Below are 18,073 nucleotides of genomic sequence, written 5' to 3'. Positions count from 1 at the left end.
AACAGATAGATATTGTAATGATAATGAAAAAAATAAAGCAAAGAAAACAGGAAAAAAGAGCATTGTTAGCAGGAACCAGGAGAAAATAAACACAAGGATCTGAGCCAAAGGCTTGACCAGGCAATTCATTAAAGAAGAAGCTATCTAAGACAACCCTGCAGTAATCGGAAGCATTTAAATTAAATATATTACAAAATATAATTATAATATAATTGTATAGTAAAAGAGTAAATCTTGTGGGTTTAGTTCATGATAAAGTTGACAAGTGCTGGCAAGGCCATTACACAATGGCTACTTTAGTACACTGCTGGTGGCCAGAATCAAAACAGCCACTTCAGGAGACAGTTGGGTATCACTTCATAACAATAAAGTGATAAACACTGTGCACAGCAGAAACAACTCTCCTGATTATAATTTTGCCAAAGGAAGCATCAAACTTTTTGGTCTTACAACTCTAGATGCTAAAACACTTGAAGACCTTCATGTGCTTTTCAAATATGGTTTCTGACTATTGATATTTATCATATGACAGGTTAAAATAGATTTTTAAAGGCATAAGCCAGAGTGCATCTTCCACTAGCCATCAAAGCACATTTTTTAAAAACTTTTTTTATAAAATATTTTCAAATTAAAGAAAAACAAACAACAACAAAACCAAAAATAAAATAAAAGTCATCAGGCACTGAGACTGGCGAGACCTAACATCTACCCATCTCAGTGACTTGCTGTACAGTTAGGACAGCCAAAGCTCACTAGAGTCCAGGTTAGATCTGAGATGAGTGGAGCTGACACCAACCCACAAAGATGGCCCCTGACCTCATTTCTTCCAACACGTCTGTACTGAGGCAGCAAGGAAAACAGAAAACTTGGGTGTTTGAGTATATTGAAATCAAGAGAGAGAACTATTAAAAAAAAAAAAGCAACAACAAAAACACATCTGCAAACTGTCTGAAACCTTTATCCTTGCATTTCAGAGCAGAAGCAGGAGGGGCTTATAAGTTCAAGACTAGCCTGAAATACAAACAGAGATCCTGTTCTGAAAAACTCTGCCAAGGTCTAGGCTGTGTCTTGGCAGTAGTAGAGGACCTCTGTGATATGTACAAGACTCTCCTCTTTCCCAGCCCTAGAACCACACGCATTCAGAGATATCTCAAGAGTCATGAGATAGACATCTTTGTCAATATCACTGGTGCTCCACCAGTAGAAATCTACTGCTCGGCACACACTGGACGCTCTCTGTAGTCGTCTTCAGGTTGCAAGGCAAGCTAGCAGGGTGCTGTACCTGCTGAGTAAAGGCAAGAGATTGTGTGCCAAACATCTTACACCACACAGGACAGCACCCACGTTTCCCTTGCTTACAAGATATCTACTATCAATCAACCAACTTTCCTTTTCCTGTTATTGCCCCACCACTACTTCCTGGAACCCAGAACCTCGTATAGCTAGACAGGTTTCTCACACTATGCTACCCCAACCTGCATACAACTTCCAGGCTAAAATTCAAAGGCCTGGTGCTAAGGAACTGCTCTGCTGTCTGCATCTAGAAACAGGCAAACCTAAGTAACATTTCATACTTCACTCATGCTCACCGTCCCTATTATCCACTACTTAGTCTCCCTTCTGATTTCACATCTGAGAAAAAGGTTCTATTTATCTTTTCCCTATTTACCTCCTCTTTTTCTTGCCATATTACTACTCCCTTACCTGTTCTCAACAGTCCTGCTTTATCTTCATGTCTTATGAATATAAATATATACATGGATGCACATATAGACTTAGCACATGAGAGGAAAAACTTGGGTATTTGTTTTTCAGGGTGATGTCTTTTACTTAACATGATCACATCCAGTTCTATCCATGATTATATCCAGTTCTATCCATTTTCCAGCAAGGAATAAAACTTTTTTTGTTCACAGATGAATGAAATCCATTGTGAGGCTGGTAAAATGGTTCAGTATGTAGAGGCACTTGCCATCAAGCCTGATAACCTGAGTTTGATCCCTGGGACCTGTAGGGTGGAAGAAGACAATTAACTAAAGAAACTTGTCCTTTGACTTCCATGTGTACCCTGCAGTGTGGCTAGACATATATACCCCAATAGTAAAATAATAATAAAAAGAATGATAATGATAATCGTCTCAAAACTCCATTATGTACATGTATGTACCACATTGTCATTAGCTACCTGTCAACTGATGGGAGTCTAGACTGATTCCATACCCTGGCTATTGGGAATAATCACAAACATGGTGCACAGCTATCTTCATGGTCTGTTGACTTAAGGTCCTTTAGGTACATGCACAGGAGTGGTGAAGCTGAATCATATGGGAGTTCTATTCACAGATTTTGAGGAACCACATACTAATTTCCACAATGGCTGCACCAATGTTGAGTAAGCCGCCCCCTCCCCATCCTCATCAACACCATTCTAATCTCAAGCAATTTTAATTTGCATTTCCCCAAAGACATAGGATATTGAACATTTCCTCAAATATTTATTAGCCATTTATAGTTTGTCCATTGAGAGCTGTGTATCTGATTGGATGGTCCTGACTATGGCAAGATAGAATTGCAAAGCAGTTTGAAACAAGTCTCTATGTACGTTGAGTGTCAGAGCAGATAACTGTGCAACCTTCCCAGGTTGGTGCATGGCATACATGTGCGTGATGCACCTGTCCTCAAAAGATGTTTCAGAAGCGGTAGAACACATGAACATTAATACCCCTTGGTCTCTAGAGTGACGTTTTAATCACCCTTTCAACTTTTGAGAGCTAAAATGTGTTGCTACTTCCTTGTGCCTGGAGGGACATTGGAACCCTCCAGGAGTTCCAAAGTGCTTCTGGAACCTCTTTCATGCCTTCTAGGGTTGTTCAGGTACAACCCATTTCTGAGGACCAGGAACAAGAATAAAGAGACACTGGGGCAGAGCTCCCTGGACCCTGCTGCAGAAAAATTAGGTCCCTACCTTTAAAGCAAAGATACTTCTGGTTCAGTATTCTTAGGTCAAACGAAACAAAACAAAAAGGTCACAGAGTGGCTTTCTTATCTGGTTGAACCCTGCTATTCTTTCTGAAGTGTAGCCACAGTCCCCTTACTTGGAAGTGAGGATATCTAACCTAAAGAGTTGTAGTGTTGATTCAAAACAAGATGCATGTCAGACATGGTGGCACAGAAGTGTAACTCCAAGTCTCAGGTGGGAGAGGCAAGAGAATCAGGAATCTAAGCCTAGGTCTCAGGAAGCAGAGGCAGGAGGATCAAGAGCTCAAGGCCAGCTTTGAACACATAGAAAATTTGAGACTCTATCTTTTAAAAAAAGAAAGGAAGCAAACAAGGATGGAAGGCATACGATGGGCACAAAAATACCAGGGAGTAGTACTTGATCTAAGATGGACACATTCCTGGACCAGAGACATCTTTTGCGATTATGAGTCATTATATGGACTGATTGAACGTGTTTCAAGAACTCATTTTCAGAAAGCCACAGAAGGTTAGAAGTGGGGCAGCCTCCAGGACTAAATGAATTATGCCGAGTGTTTTAAGATGGTGACTGTGGAGTCACAGGAGCCTGGGAGCAAACTCTAGCTGCCAATTAATCACTGTATGACTTCACCTCTACCAGCTTCCCTCATCTCTCTTACTTCAAAGCAGGAAAAACCTAAGGGCACTCACAGTCTAGTTTCAAAACCTCCATTGTATAAGATGCAATTATCTACCATGCACAGGGCTTCACATTTCAACTGAGCAAAGGAAAAACAATTGACATTTACTGTCTCAGGCATCTCCTGCAGTGTTTGGGACAAAAAGGTCAAGGATAAGTTGTGCTACTGGATACTTTTCTCTACAAAAGGACACTAGACAATAAAAATTTTATCCCCAAAGGGAGACTAAAATCATGAGCCACTCTTTATCCCTGTGATTGTTTGCTTCCTTCCCTCCGTAGCAGTCCATGACATAGATCTGATGTTTATGCTGGGTTTCTTCCTCTACCATATTGTCATCGCAGAGATACAAGTGTTGGCTGTCTTCACCCTCTGCAGCATCAGGTTCCTGGAAACCAGAACCCAGACTGGCCATCTCTCTGTAGCTCACTGAAAGGTTCTTGTACCAACACCAACAGAATTACCTTAGGAAAACCATTTCTGCATTCATTCATTGATTCATTGATTCATTCATTCATTCATTCATTCATTCATCATAATGACCTGGGCAAGGAGTTCTCTTTCCTAGTGTTCCCTATATGTGACATAAACCTTGCTAGAAGTCAGTGCTAAGGCCAAGTTTGGTTTGCCTAAGCCTGTGCTTCTCACTGGTTGGGTTTGCCTTCATTTTTAGAAAGCTCAAAGCATAATGCTGCTTTGAATCAACTACAATCGCAGTGTTTTTTTGAAGCCATTTTTCCCCTCCTGATGTGGAGACGGGACATAATAAATGAAAGAAGACTCTGCTGGGCCATGCTTAAGATGCAATTCTCAATCACAGACTGTATTTATCATAAGAAGACACTACTCAGACTTGAATGTGCCTGCAAATTCCTGGGAATCTGATTACTATTCTAAATAGATCACTGGATCTGACTCAGTAACTCAGGAGTTACTGCATTTCTAACCTTAGACCACAGGTGATGCCTCTTAGGCCTGGTCTACAAATTGAGTTGCACAAGGTGAAAGAAACGTTCCCTTGATTCAGCACAATTTCTGTGTACACCTCCTCCACAAAATATGACCAGAGTCTCTAGAAGTGTAGGGACAGACACCAAAAGCACGTAGGATGCTATTAAGAAGTACAAGTCGCCCCCAACCTAATTTCCCTTTGTCTCTCTACTAACCCTGTGAGTTCCCGATGAAAGTGGCCAGAGAGTCTCCTGGGAAGCTCTCTAGATGCTTTTGTTGCAGGTGGCCTCAATTTTCAAAATGACTGCTTTTTCTAAGGTTTCCCAAGTTACACTGCTCGGGACAGCTGTTATCACTAATATTTGGCTAGGATTTTAACATCCTAGTGTTTTCATACCAGCCCTAAAAAGGTCCCATCCCTCATCTTCAATTCAGTGTTGGTTCAGTTCCAGAAAATCTTAGACCCTCACCCCTAGACCCAGAGCAGCCAGGTCTCCCTATTCCTATCCAGACGCCACACCTCAGGCCAGCCAGGTAGAGACAAAGTTGCTCATGCACAGATCGACCCCCAGGCACCAGGGCAGGTTCCCCCGGTGCCCCAGCCCTCACTCACCTTACCTGTCGGGACCAGGATGGCCAAGGACAAAAATAGGTAAAGGAGGAGAGCAGTGAGCCTAGCCACCATGCTGGGAGCAAGTGCAGGGCCCCAGAGGAGGACAGCTATCCCAGGAGGGCCTGAGAGGTGGGTGGGGAGGAGGGGCCAGAGAGGAGGAGCCTATCACAGCTGCAGGACCCCGCCAACAGCTAGAACCACTTGAGCAGCTTGGCCGCAGTCTGGGGGTGGGACATGGGGGAGAGGGCGAAGGCGGGGCTAACAGACACCCTTGGGTCACCTGATCTGGGTTGGGTGGTGTGTCTACTTACTGCCCACAGACCCCTCCCCATCCTGCGTCGCTATGGGAAAGTCAGAAACGGCCTTCAAGTATCAGAAGCCAGGGGGTTAGAAACAGCAGAGGAGATGGTGCTCAGAAATGGCCACCTGTGAGACCACCACATCCTGGCCCAGAGCTTGCGACCTTGAGCCGCACTGTCCTCCTCTACTTCAGTTCTCCCAGCTATGAGGACCCCAGCACCTCAGCAGCGCTTGCTACTCCAGGTTGAAAGCTGCAACAAAATCCCTGCCCAAGACTAAAAGAACTGGTCTGTGTGTGTAGCTGCCAGGAACCTGGTGGAAGATGACAATAGAGCAGGCAACAGGGAGGGTGAGCTCAGTCCAGAGTAAAAGCTGTAGGGAACAGTTCCCAAGGCGTGAGTTAGGGATGGCCTTAGTGAAGGGAAAGTTCACAGCTGCTCAATCTGCTGAGACTAACAGTCTTTCCCCATGAATCTCTCTCTCTGCAAATGGAGTCCATCTCCCTGGTGGTGAGAATGCAGATACTCTCTGCTGTGACAACCAAAAATGTACTGCAGACTGGAATTGAAAGCTCCCAATATGAGCAGGGCTGCAGCCAGCTCTCAGGACAAAGAAACACTGCTCAGGGTGGCAGCATGGAACCTGTCTATACCATCATGCTACATAAGCTGCCCTGGGGCCACTTCAGAGCACTGCTCCTATTCCTATTCCCATGGGGTGGACACCACACACACACACACACACACACACACACACACACACACACACACCCTAATGAAAACAATACTAAAAAGAAGAGAAATTTTCTGAGCCTTTAACAAAATCCTAATTCCCTGACTCAGCAAACCAAATACTATATGCTTAAAGGGGAGGTTAAAATTTATTGGGAAGGGTGCTCTCTATTCAGAAAATAAGGTTCAAACAACATCTGTCTTCAAACTACACAACAGAGCTGTGGAGGAACTCAACTCCATCCACTACCAGAAGCCACGCGTTTCCTACCTTGAGCTGGTACTAGAAGGTCTCAGCCCCATGTCAACAGCTGCCCAGAGTAAGCCCACAGCTGCTGGATAAACCTCCGGGACACCAGGGTTTCCTCTGAACATAAATAATAACAATTACATGTTTCTATGCTTCACACAGCTCACCAAACATTCTTTCTTAAGGGCTAGGCTTTCCCACACATGAACCTGTACACATGAACACACATAAATATTTTTTAAATAAAATTTAAAGGTATTTTTCTCCTCTATGACTTGAAAGCTTCCAGTTGGACATTCTCCCCCTGAATGTCTTTTACATAAACATTCTAGAATTTAGATGTCAGCATTGACTACATTTGGCAGCTGAATAAATACCACAGATTATGTCCCTCCTGGGTTATGCTGTTACCCTTAGTTCCCAGTGATTGGTTCTATTTCAGGCCTCTCTGAGCTCTTAAACAGCCATGCACAACCTTTGACACTGTGACACATTGTCATCTACAAAGTTCATGCTTCAAGAACCATGACTGAGTTGCAAAAGAAAACTCTCTGAAGGTTTTAGATCAATTTACAGTTTTGTGCTGGGCCATAGCCCACTCCTCAGGTTTCAAACTGTACATAGACCCACTTTCCAATAACCGTGTGCTCTTCCTGGGCCAGGAAAATACAACCCCCAACAAAAGGCCACTCAGAAACACATCTGTAACACAAAAACTCTTTGAGGAAATTTTGATTCGTGCCTTTAAATCTCTTTAGATAGAAAGAACTCACACTGAATATTTTAGGAGATTGTTAGAAGAATTTGAAAGTTCTAGAACGTTTAAAAGAAATCCATGCCTTTGGCTTTACAAAAACAAATGTTCATCAAACTTCATCAAGCAGAAAAGGAGCCAGGAGGTAAAAGCTTTTTAATGAAACTTTCTGTTTTCAGTCTCTCTGTTTTCCAGCCCAGCTGTTCACTCCCCCCCCATCCTCCAGTTTGCTATGTTTTAAATCCTCTAAAGATTAGTAATGATGGCTGTAATTGTCTTCTAAGAAACAGACTAATGCAGGCACTCACAATATAACATATACTAACAACAAATCCTGGCAATACATTTATAAATGAAAATCAGAAACTTGAGGGTGAAATAAGTTGCCTTAGCATGGCCAAGATTCAAACTTGACAACAACAGTCCTAACCTAACTATTACTCTATACCTGTTAAACACAAAGTGTTTTCTTCTCTCCTGAACTATTTCTCTAAACAACTCCTGAACCTGCAGAAACTGTCCCAGCAGAACCAGAAGGTACTCTTTGCTAGGTTAATGTTTTTGTCAAAACACTGACAGAAAAACTGTGAAGTTGAAATGCTGTGGAGAGAGGTGTGACCTCTGACACTTCCTCCTGGCACAGATCACTGAGCAGGGAGAGGAGGAGATAGGTGTGGGGGAGGATAAATCTAGGACCAGTTTCCCAGTCCATCAGGGTGGATGAAAAGTTGTTCCCTCTGGGCATTCCCCTGCCTTCTTCCTGCTACCTTTAGTGCTAGTGAGTCACAGAACCAGGATAAGGTGGTTCAGGGGAGGTGAAGGCCACAGCTGTGGGGACAAGAACCAGAACAAATAGCAGACACAGGGGTCTATACCATATTCTCTCCCTAAGGCTCTTCAGCATGTTTGCCTAAGCCTGCACAGCTAACTACCACAATCAAAGCTAAATGGTTGTACCCTCCATCCTGCAATGCCTATGAAGCCTCGACATGGCTCACCTTCTCTGAACTTGCAAACCGAATTTTTCATTAAACTTGGGAGGAGAGCTGGCTGTATAATCCAGGCTGGCCTAGAATTCTCTATATGGCCCAGGCTACTCTTGAACCTAGACAATCTTTCTGTCTCAGCCTGCCCCAGCCTGCCCCAGCCTGCCCGGTACAGGGATGGGCCCAGGTGAATGTCCATGCCTAGTTTGTCAACTCTGTTATTATTTTCTTAAACAAAACCTCAAATGCCAAGTTTTTCAATGCACTTGCCTTGAGCTTTAGAACTCACATGGTCATCCAGTCCTACCACATATCTCCCTCCACTCAGGGGTGGCATGTGACCAGACTCGGGGTAATTAGGAAGGATTTCTCCTTCCAAAGGAGCAACGGGAGCATCTGGCTCTGAAGGCACTGGCCATGCCTTTGAATAGGACTGGGTGTTTCTGTTCCCCAGGTCTTTCCTGTCTGGAGTTAGGAAAACTGCATCTGCCTGTGGAGGAGCTGGGGTTCTGGTGCCCACTGGATCCAAAAGCAATGCTCGGTCCTTGAAATCCAGAACCTCTACCTCTCCCATAGGTGGCCCCTGTTTGATTTGATGGACCAAATAAGCCAATTCTGTTTCCTGGTGGGATGGCCAGTTACCAGGTGCTGGGTGTGGCAAAGGAGAAGCGTGATCAGAATCTGTAGATGTGGTGCCAACATCCACGAAGCTTGGATTAGCCTTTCATTTGAAAGACACATCAATACATCGATTCTGCTGTGGCCTTCCAGGGCCTCCCCTGGTTCAATTGGTGGGTATTATACATGCTCTCCATTCTCATTGTGATAACTGAAACTGTCCTCAATACATATCTCCAGGGCTTCAGCATGGTTGAAGGAGTGCTCCAGCGCTGAGGAGCAGGCTGTGGAATGGTCACCTCTGACCGTGGCTGGCCAGACATTGTCCAGGGCCAGCCTGCTGCTGATGTGAAAAGCCCACGCCCCAGTAATCCCCAGGTTGCTTAGTCTAAGAACAGAGGAAAGAGTGGATTTTAACCAGTCCATTCATCCTCCTTCAGAATTTATTTTGGAATCAAAAGACTTTAACGATCAAAGTCAAACTTTCCCTGCTATGTCAAACAGAAGCAAAGCTTCTAAGTAACTGAGATAAATACCATACAGGAACTTTGTTATAAGCTGCCTTTTGTCTGGCATTGTGTATGGAACACTAAGCCATCAGGTTATATGTCTCCTCCAGAAGCCCAAATCAAATATTCTGTCAAAAACCTGACTGTCTTGAGAGCAAACATGGAATGAAAGAATATTTTATGCTTTCTCGACGTGAATGAAAACTTATATCGGAGTCAAGCTTACTTAAGCTTAAAATTCCTAAAATGCTTAAATAGTACTGATTTCTACAAGCCGTGCCTACACCAGTGCTTATCAGTCTTCACTGTGCTCTGCAAGATAGGGGTGGTAGCTGTGCTAGATCTTAGTGAGGAAAAAGTTGGTTTTGAGAGGTGAGCTAGTCTTCAGATCATACAGCCAAAAGTTGGCAAAGCCAGGGCAAGAATTTCATGCTAACAAGAAACTTTGTCTTCCAAACATCTCTGTGTACTCTGATTCACATGGACTAATGTATTAATGACAGAGGATGACAGATCTATCAGTACTTTTTAATGACCAAGTCTAAAACAATTTTTGAGCAAAAGTTCACCATGGGTAAGATACAAATGTATTAATCACAATGAGGCTCGGTATTTGGGAACAGATCTTCATTTTCTCTGTAGACCATGAACCCCTCTTAGTTCCTAAGAATCTCTGTTCTCAGAGGAGTCTCACCAGATAGTCCCAGCTATCCTGAAACTCAAGATCTTCTGCTGGGATGTGGCACTACTCTTGCCAGCTCAGTCACCTACTATCTCAGTGTCAATGTATGCTTGCTGTGAAGAGGACAGCCATGTGTAAGACGACTCCTAACCCTAAGAGAAAGCTCGGGATAGGAAGGCTCTGGAAGGCTGAAGGAACGCCCATTCAGAGCCTGCCCCACATGTGGACCATATATATACACCCACCGAACTAGATAAGATAGATGAAGCAAAGAAGTGCAGGCTGACAGGAACTGGATGTAGATCTCTCCTGAGAGACACAGCCAGAATATGGCAAATGCATAGGTGAATGCCAGCAGCAAACCACTGAACCGAGAACGGGACCTCCCCATTGAACGAATCAGAGAAAGGATTGAAAGAGCTTGAAGGGGCTTGAGACCCCATATGAAAAACAATGCCAAACAACCAGAGCTTCAGGTGACTAAGTCAATACCCAAAGACTGACCCTGGGCTCCAACTGCATAGGTAACAATGAATAGCCCAGTAAGGGCACCAGTGGAAGGGGAAGCCCTTCATCCTGCCACGTTCATCAACCTCCAGTGAACGTGATTGTTGGGGGGAGGGCGGTAATGGAGGGAGGATGGGGAGGGGAAGACCCATATAGAGTAGGAGGGGAAAGGTGTTAGGGGGATGTTGGCCTGGAAACCAGGAAAGGGAATATCAATTGAAATGTAAATAAAAAATACCCATTTTAATAAATATTGGAGAAAAATATGACTCTGGAAACTGGGACCTAGCCAATGAAATCAATCCTGTGTTTGCACGAAATACCTAAGCTCAAATTCTCCCAGACTATGTAATTTCCTCAAAAGTCAACAATCAAGAATAAGAGGGAATGGCTAAAAAGAAGTATTAAGATCCACTGAATCATATAACAAGATCTTTGTTCACTGGGGCAAGTATTCATCATTCTAGTCTAGGTTTCTACAGCAATAATGAAGAGAGTTGAGGTTTTCTTCAGGTCTCTATCTCTCTCTCATTCTGTGCACTGTCCACTAGCCAATACCTGTACCCAAGTGTATTCGTGATACTCTGTCATACTGGCTGGATTTCGTCACCCTGATGCAGACCAGAGAAGAGATTGCCTCAATCACACAGGCCTGAAGGCGAGTCTGGGGGAGGGGCGTTTTCTTGGTTAATGATTGGTGGGAGGAAGAGCAGTTCACTATGGGTGATACCACCGTAGGGTACCATCTCTGGTTGTATAAGAAATCAGGCTGAGTAAGACAGAGGAACTAAGCCAATAATAATGTTCCTCCACAGCTTCTGCTCCAGTTCCTACCTCCTTCTAGGTTCCTGTCTTGCTTTAGTTCCTGCCTTGGCTCCCCTAATGCTCTGTGTGACCCAGGACAGTAAACCAAATAAACCAACTCCTCCCCGAGTCTGGTCAGTGTTCGTCCCTTCTGTGACTTGTTATATTCAATTGCTAAGGTTTCTTTTCATTTTTTGAGACACAGTCTCATATAGCTGAGGATAACCTTGAGCTTCTATTCCTCCCGCCTGCACCTCCCGAACACTGGGATACCAGGTGTGATACTAAACCCTGTTCGTATGGCACCAAGGTCAAAAATCTGGGCTTTGTGTCCCCAAGGCAAGTGTTCTACCAGCAGAGCTTCAACTCTTGCCCTCAGTTGGTGCTAATAGAAATTATGGTTGCAAATAAAACACACCACAGATGACAAAACTCCAGGCTGAAAAAATGACTCTGCAGGGAAAGCCACTTCCCTACAAGAGCTTAGAGCAAACCCAGAATCCACGTGGTAGGGGAGAACACAAACTCTGACAAACTGGATTCTGACCCAGACACCTCCCCACCAGCTGCCTCCAACCCCCAACTCCCACATAGTAATTTAATTTTAAAAACTGAAACCAATCAGTAAGAAGAGACCCTAGAGCCTCAGCCCATCCTACAGCAGGGGTATTGCAGCTGGGAAACCTCATGAATTTGGAAGTGGACAGCTTCAAAGCTTCAAAGAGTAAGAAAATACAAATCATGCAAGAGTGGAGCTAAATAAATGCCTTCTAATGAGACATAAATCAATATCCTGGCGTTTGCCACAGTGGCTGGTGGGAATCTAAACAGTTAATTTACCCTCCACACTGAGGTAGGTTTGAATGCTCACAGATAGAATTTGTCTCCTAGAAAGAAAAACTGTATCACAAAACAGTACAGCCATGCTGGCCTGCCAGTGACTAATCCCTTCCCAGGAACTACTCTCTTCTCTACCTTAATATGCATTGCATATGTTTCAGAAGAGGCCTGCAAACATGAATAATGTATGACCTCTGTTGGAGGAAGAGATTCCAGGACTAGGAAAATGTTCTTCTCCTTGGAGGGGTACAGCAAAGCATCCAGAGGGAGCTAGGACCATGATCCTGAGATACTTTAGTTTACAAATGTTGTCCTCAATACTGGGCATGTGTGATGCAATGTTTCAACCCTTAAGACAACGATACTGACAGAATCTGGAGGAAAGAAGCCTAGGAGACAGTGTTAAGTATGGAAACACTGAATGGGAGGCAAAGCCCTCGCTGAAAGGGGAGGTAGCAGAGTTTTCACTCAGAGTAGTGGTAGGATAATTCTGACTTGCATTTTATGTTATTCCATTGTCTGTAGTTTGTCTCATTTTATTAAATGTGAGGTACACCAAATCTGTTAATCACTCTGGTCATGTCTCACGCTGCTCCTTTTTGGCACATGCCTGTGTCTTAAAAATCGTAGTATTTCGAGCACTCAGCCCTCCTTCCAAGGGGCCCTAGGTACAACCTGGGGAGAGAGAGTCTTTAAGCTAGAGGGTAAGAGGTTAGAGGAGAAAGGATAGAGGCCAAATGCTAAGTCTGTTCTAGAGTCTAGACTACATAGCGGGTGAGATGGAGACCAAGACCCGGTACGGATCGCAGAACAGGAGGGGACACTTGTATGTAGAACCCTTGGAAATAGGGCAGAGTGCTTGAAATACTATGATTTTTAAAGGCAGAGCCCCTGGACACCAACAGCATCTGGGAAGGACCAACAATCACAGAATATTAGAATGAGAATTGTTACCTGCATAGCCATGAGAAGCTGCTGTGCGTGTGCATGTGTGTGCCCGTGTGTTTGTGCAAAAAGCATGTGAGGAGAAAGTTGTGTTTCCCTACTAGACCCATAAAGGCCTTCATACACGTGCCTGCATGGGTGCGCGCGCGCGCGCGCACACACACACACACACACACACACACACAAACACTGTCATCCATTCACTCTGGTTCTTCACTGTCTCCTTTGATGCTTTCCAGAAATATCAAAATTGCAGGAGAAGGGCAGAGTGAGCTGTAACCGGAGTGACTGATAAAATGAACCAAATACAAACAACCAGGTAACATGAAATCCAAGTAAGAAACACCCTATCTACTCTGCATAAGAGATCACCCCTGTATCCATACTTCAGAGCAGTATTGACTATGGTTCGGCCATTTAACTCTGACATAAGCACCTTTCATAATTTCGGTAAGACTATTGGTAAAACTGGGAAGATCCTTATACTTACCGCCTATAAGTTGAGAGAGTTTTAATTAAGATAATATCTGCATGTGTTTTATCACAATGCTCTGCAGATAAAGTGATCAGCAAATTTTTGCTCTGTCACACTATCTGCCCATGATCTAGTTTGACTGAGAAGCAACTATGGGAAGCCACAAAGTAACTACTGTGGGCTAAGCTGGTATTGCAAAATACAAAGACAAAAGAGCCCACATGAAGTCAATAGTCTCCTAGGAGCACCAACTGGACAGACACCTGAAGAATAGCCTATTGCACCACTAGCAGAATAACCCACTGGGGAGACTAAGAAATGGATTTGTCTCTGGCAACACTGTGGGTAAACCAGTCAGCATGATTTCTGGTGATGGTGCCAGGAGAAACCTGAGGCGACTAAAAGCCTCATCTACCTCCCCCCATTATAGTACCCATAATTTAATCCTTAACAATACCTGTTTGAGAGACTGAATCATGATGCCTCCTCTCCAGAAATCATTAACCTGAAAAGCTTCCACTGAGGCAGTTAGATATGACTGGATATTTTTATGTAGCCCCAAGAACAATGTTTTTCACAGCAATCCCCAGTAGTTCTGCAAAAACATATAATCACTGCTGGTTCTGGTTTCTATGCCTGACAGATAGTGCAGGAAAAAGAAAGTATCTTTTAAATCTTGTTCAGCCTGAAGCTCCAGATGTCCAGCTTAGCTCTTGGTTTTGAACCAGCGCCTTTCTTAGAAGCCACCAAAGGTTATTATCAAATGGTTTCTTGCCACTAGAGATAGTGTCCCTCCTAAATGTCCTTCCAGTGCATAGCACAGTCACACACTCCACATTACTCACTGGTAGAGATTCTTCACCGACTGCTCACTGTTATTCAGGCTGAAATACAGGGCTTTTCTCTTCAGGTCATCTGCTTCCCCTTGGCAGAAGCCCACCTTAGCAGGAAGCTGCAGCCGGACACTGTAGGATTCTTTGGGGTGAGTTCCAAAAACTGAAGACCAATGGCAGGATAGACAAAGAGGGCATAGGAATCACATTCATCGGATGCCGGAACGGCCTGGAAAGTGTTCAGCTGTGGACAAAAAGGAATTGCAGACACCCTTAAACAAAGAAATAAATAAAAGAAGAAAATCATAACACACGTAAGGTGTTCCAACCAGGGGGCAGAGGCCAGATCCTTTTTAGGATTTTCCCATGTTGGTTTTGAACATAATCTCGAATCCCCTCGTCAAATTACAAATATAATTTTGTAAACCATGTGTTTTTTTTTTAATCTTTTCTACCAATTTAGATCAGTAGTTAAATAATGCATAAATGAAACACTGGTTTAAAATCTTTAGGATTGCAGGGAAGAGGATGAAGAAGAACTAACTAACACTAAGGATATTTGAAAAAGCCATATGAAGGGCCAGAGAGACAGACAGTTACAGGCTGCTCTTCCCAGGTCCTGGGTTCAATCCCACCACCTACTCGCCCATGGTAACTCACCCCTGCTTGTAACTTCAGTTCCAGGACTTCTGACAGCCTCACACAGACATACAAGTAGGTAAAATGTCCAAGAACATTAAAATTAAAAAGCCATATGAAAAGCTACTTGCCAACTTACAACGAACGTTTAAAGGGAATTGACTTACAAGGTGGATAATTCTCCTTCCATTGGCTACAAGTTCTCAAAAAGTCCAGAGCCAGATGTAGGACATCTCACTCTCAAGTTGTTGGTCGAGGATGTCACAGAGATGATACCAGAGATGTCAATTCTCGTTGCTCAGGGCTACCCATCAGAATGTGATGGTAAGATCCTATAGCTGATGACACCACACAAGTAGGTCAAAGAACTTGAAGAAATAACACAGACCTTCCTGCACAGTACTTAGCAGGAAGCTTCCACCCCTGCTAGCTAAACTTTATGATGCTAGAAGATGCTATGCAGACTATTCTCACTCCACTGTGACTACTCAGGGCTACATAACAAAAGCCCTGGCAAGATGTACTCATGGGTGCGCCACAGATGGCAGGAATGTTATGAGGATCACCAATCATTTTCTGGGTGGATTTAAGGTCTGCACTACAAGAGGAAACTTTTGCCTGGCATTGTAAATCTGGTCAAGAAACCATGGCGGAGAGGCTCATAAGCCCTGGGAATGAACCATAACTACTATTTTCTTAAATGGATATATAATATCAAACTATACCAGTTACAAGCTCATAGATTAACACAGCTCTCGGTGGTCATTGGGGTAGCATCTTCATACAGTGGATGGTAGTTAATACACATTCATAACTAGTCCGACTATTGAGAATGAACTCTCTGTGGAGAGCTCAGCCACAAATGCTCCCACCATACCAAGTTCCCTCAAGGCTCAGGGAATATTGGAAAGAAAAGAGGTGGAAAGAGTTTAAGAGAAAAAAGTCGGAAGGAATTGGATCAAAACAATGACATGTGCTCATGATATGGCCGTTGAACTTCCAAACTCAGGGCAGTTGGTGTCCAGCAGAAGAGCAAACCACTCAACATTCCAGCATGGATGTGGTAGGGCACTGAAGCCCCTGCCTGCAGCTGAGAAGATTCTGACAGGTGAGAACTGCTAGGGGAGGGTTTTCTTTAGGGGTATGGTCCCTAGTGAGTGGATCATGCTGCAGTGGTGGCCCCTCACCCATGAGTAGGCTTCGCTGTATTCAAGGGATTATTAGAGCAAATACAGGGGGTGAAGTGGATATACTGAAATATACTGTATCAATGTATGAAATTCTCAACAAATAACATTAAAACAGTTTATTTAAAAGGGTTAAGGTTGTAAGCTTCTCCAGTCCAAACACTTTTGAGAGTTCTGGACAAGGAACAAAATTGACTTGCTCATTCCTATACCCTCAGTTTTTATTTTGTGTCTGACTGTCTTTCACAACCATATATCATATTAGCATCCATGCATGCACCCACCCATGCATCATCCATCGATGCATCCATCCATCCATGCATCCATTCAACCATGCATGCATCCAGCAAACCATGCATCCATCCATCTATGCATCCATCTATCCATCCATGCATCCAACATCCATGCATCCATCCGTCTATTCATCTATCTATCCATCCATCCATCCATCTATGCATCCATTCAGCATGCATCCAGCAAGCCATGCATCCATCCATCTATGCATCCATCCATCCATCTATGCATCCATTCAGCATGCATCCTGCCAGCCAACCATGCATCCATCCATGCATCCATGCATCCAGCATGCATCCTGCCAGCCAACCATGCATCCATCCATGCATCCATGCATCCAGCAAGCCATGCATCCATCCATCTATGCATCCATCCAACCATCCATCCATCTATGCATCCATCCAGCATGCATCCAGCCAGCCAGCCATGCATCCATCCATCCATGCATCCAGAAAGCCATGCATCCATCCATCTATGTATCCATCCATCCATCCATCCATCCATCAATCTATTCATCCATCCAGCATGCATCCAGCCAGCCAGCCATGCATCCAACATCCACGCATCCAGCAAGACATGCATCCATCCATCTATGCATCCACCCATTGCCTACTGCTGGCAACAGTCAGTCAGGAAGCAGTCAGGAACATCCTTACTGATCTCACAGCCAAACTCCCTTTCCTCTTCAATCTCTTTACAACATGAGTTATCTTGTCACATGGCAGATGAAGAAAGAGACCCAGGGGCTTGCTTAAGGTCGGGCAATGATTAATGGTGGAAACCAGCTAGACCCAACAGCTCATCCCCTGCAATAAACAGTCATCTGAACTCTACCAAACAAGCCATTCCAGGACACCTGCTCGGACCCAATCTCCCTTCCATGGCTCAGCTCCACTAAGCCCTCCACACAGTGTTTAAGGGTCCTCACTCCTACTAAGTGCTTTGATGCTGTGTCCATATTTCCCTGCCCCAAGAAAATCCTAGCCAGCACGCACTGCCTCCTGGGGGTCGAGGACTGTGATTCCCTGCGGAACCCCTTCCATCCTTCAGCACCCACTATGTTGGTTTTCCAGTATGTATTTGGCTCCTGTTGGTTGTCTGGTTTGGCTTTGGCCTCCACTCACTAACCCATCTGAATAGTAATTCATCGGGGTTGGGTACCCGCTAAACGAACATTATGTTTGATACTGCAGTCAGGACAGAGCCAAAAAACTATGCCCCAAGATCCTGAATTATAGGAGAGAGAAACAGCCAGGACTGGAATTTTAGGAGAGTGACTGGGGACAGGCATGGTGGCAGAGGCCACAGAAAAAGGGGGGTGTCCAGGACATCAGAGTGGGGGTAGGGTAGCATCACAGTGGCAGCCAAAGAATGAAGATAAACACTGTGGGAGCCAAAGCAGACCTAGTTGAGAGTTGGAGTCTGAATTAACACCAGGGTGACTGTGAAATTACTCCCTTATATTTCATTTAATCACTTTCAAAGGAACCTTTTCT

The 18,073-nt window shown here is 44.2% G+C and overlaps 1 long non-coding RNA gene across 4 annotated transcripts in view; it reads right to left on the bottom strand.

Moving 5' to 3' along the window:
• LOC134481138 (uncharacterized) overlaps positions 1–18,073 on the bottom strand; it is a 77,114-nt gene that overhangs the window by 43,071 nt on the left and 15,970 nt on the right. For all 4 annotated transcript variants that reach the window (XR_010056421.1, XR_010056422.1, XR_010056423.1 and 1 more), the window contains exons 2-3: positions 15,264–15,434; positions 14,470–14,701 (exon numbers count right to left, since the gene is read on the bottom strand). This is a non-coding gene — a long non-coding RNA (uncharacterized LOC134481138). The remainder of the gene's footprint in view (positions 1–14,469; positions 14,702–15,263; positions 15,435–18,073) is intronic.

This window comes from Rattus norvegicus, chromosome 12 (assembly GCF_036323735.1).
Source record: "Rattus norvegicus strain BN/NHsdMcwi chromosome 12, GRCr8, whole genome shotgun sequence".
In the NCBI taxonomy this organism is placed as follows: domain Eukaryota; kingdom Metazoa; phylum Chordata; class Mammalia; order Rodentia; family Muridae; genus Rattus; species Rattus norvegicus.
The sequence above is the reverse complement of the archived record's forward strand: the minus strand, read 5'-3'. Positions and strand labels throughout refer to the sequence as shown.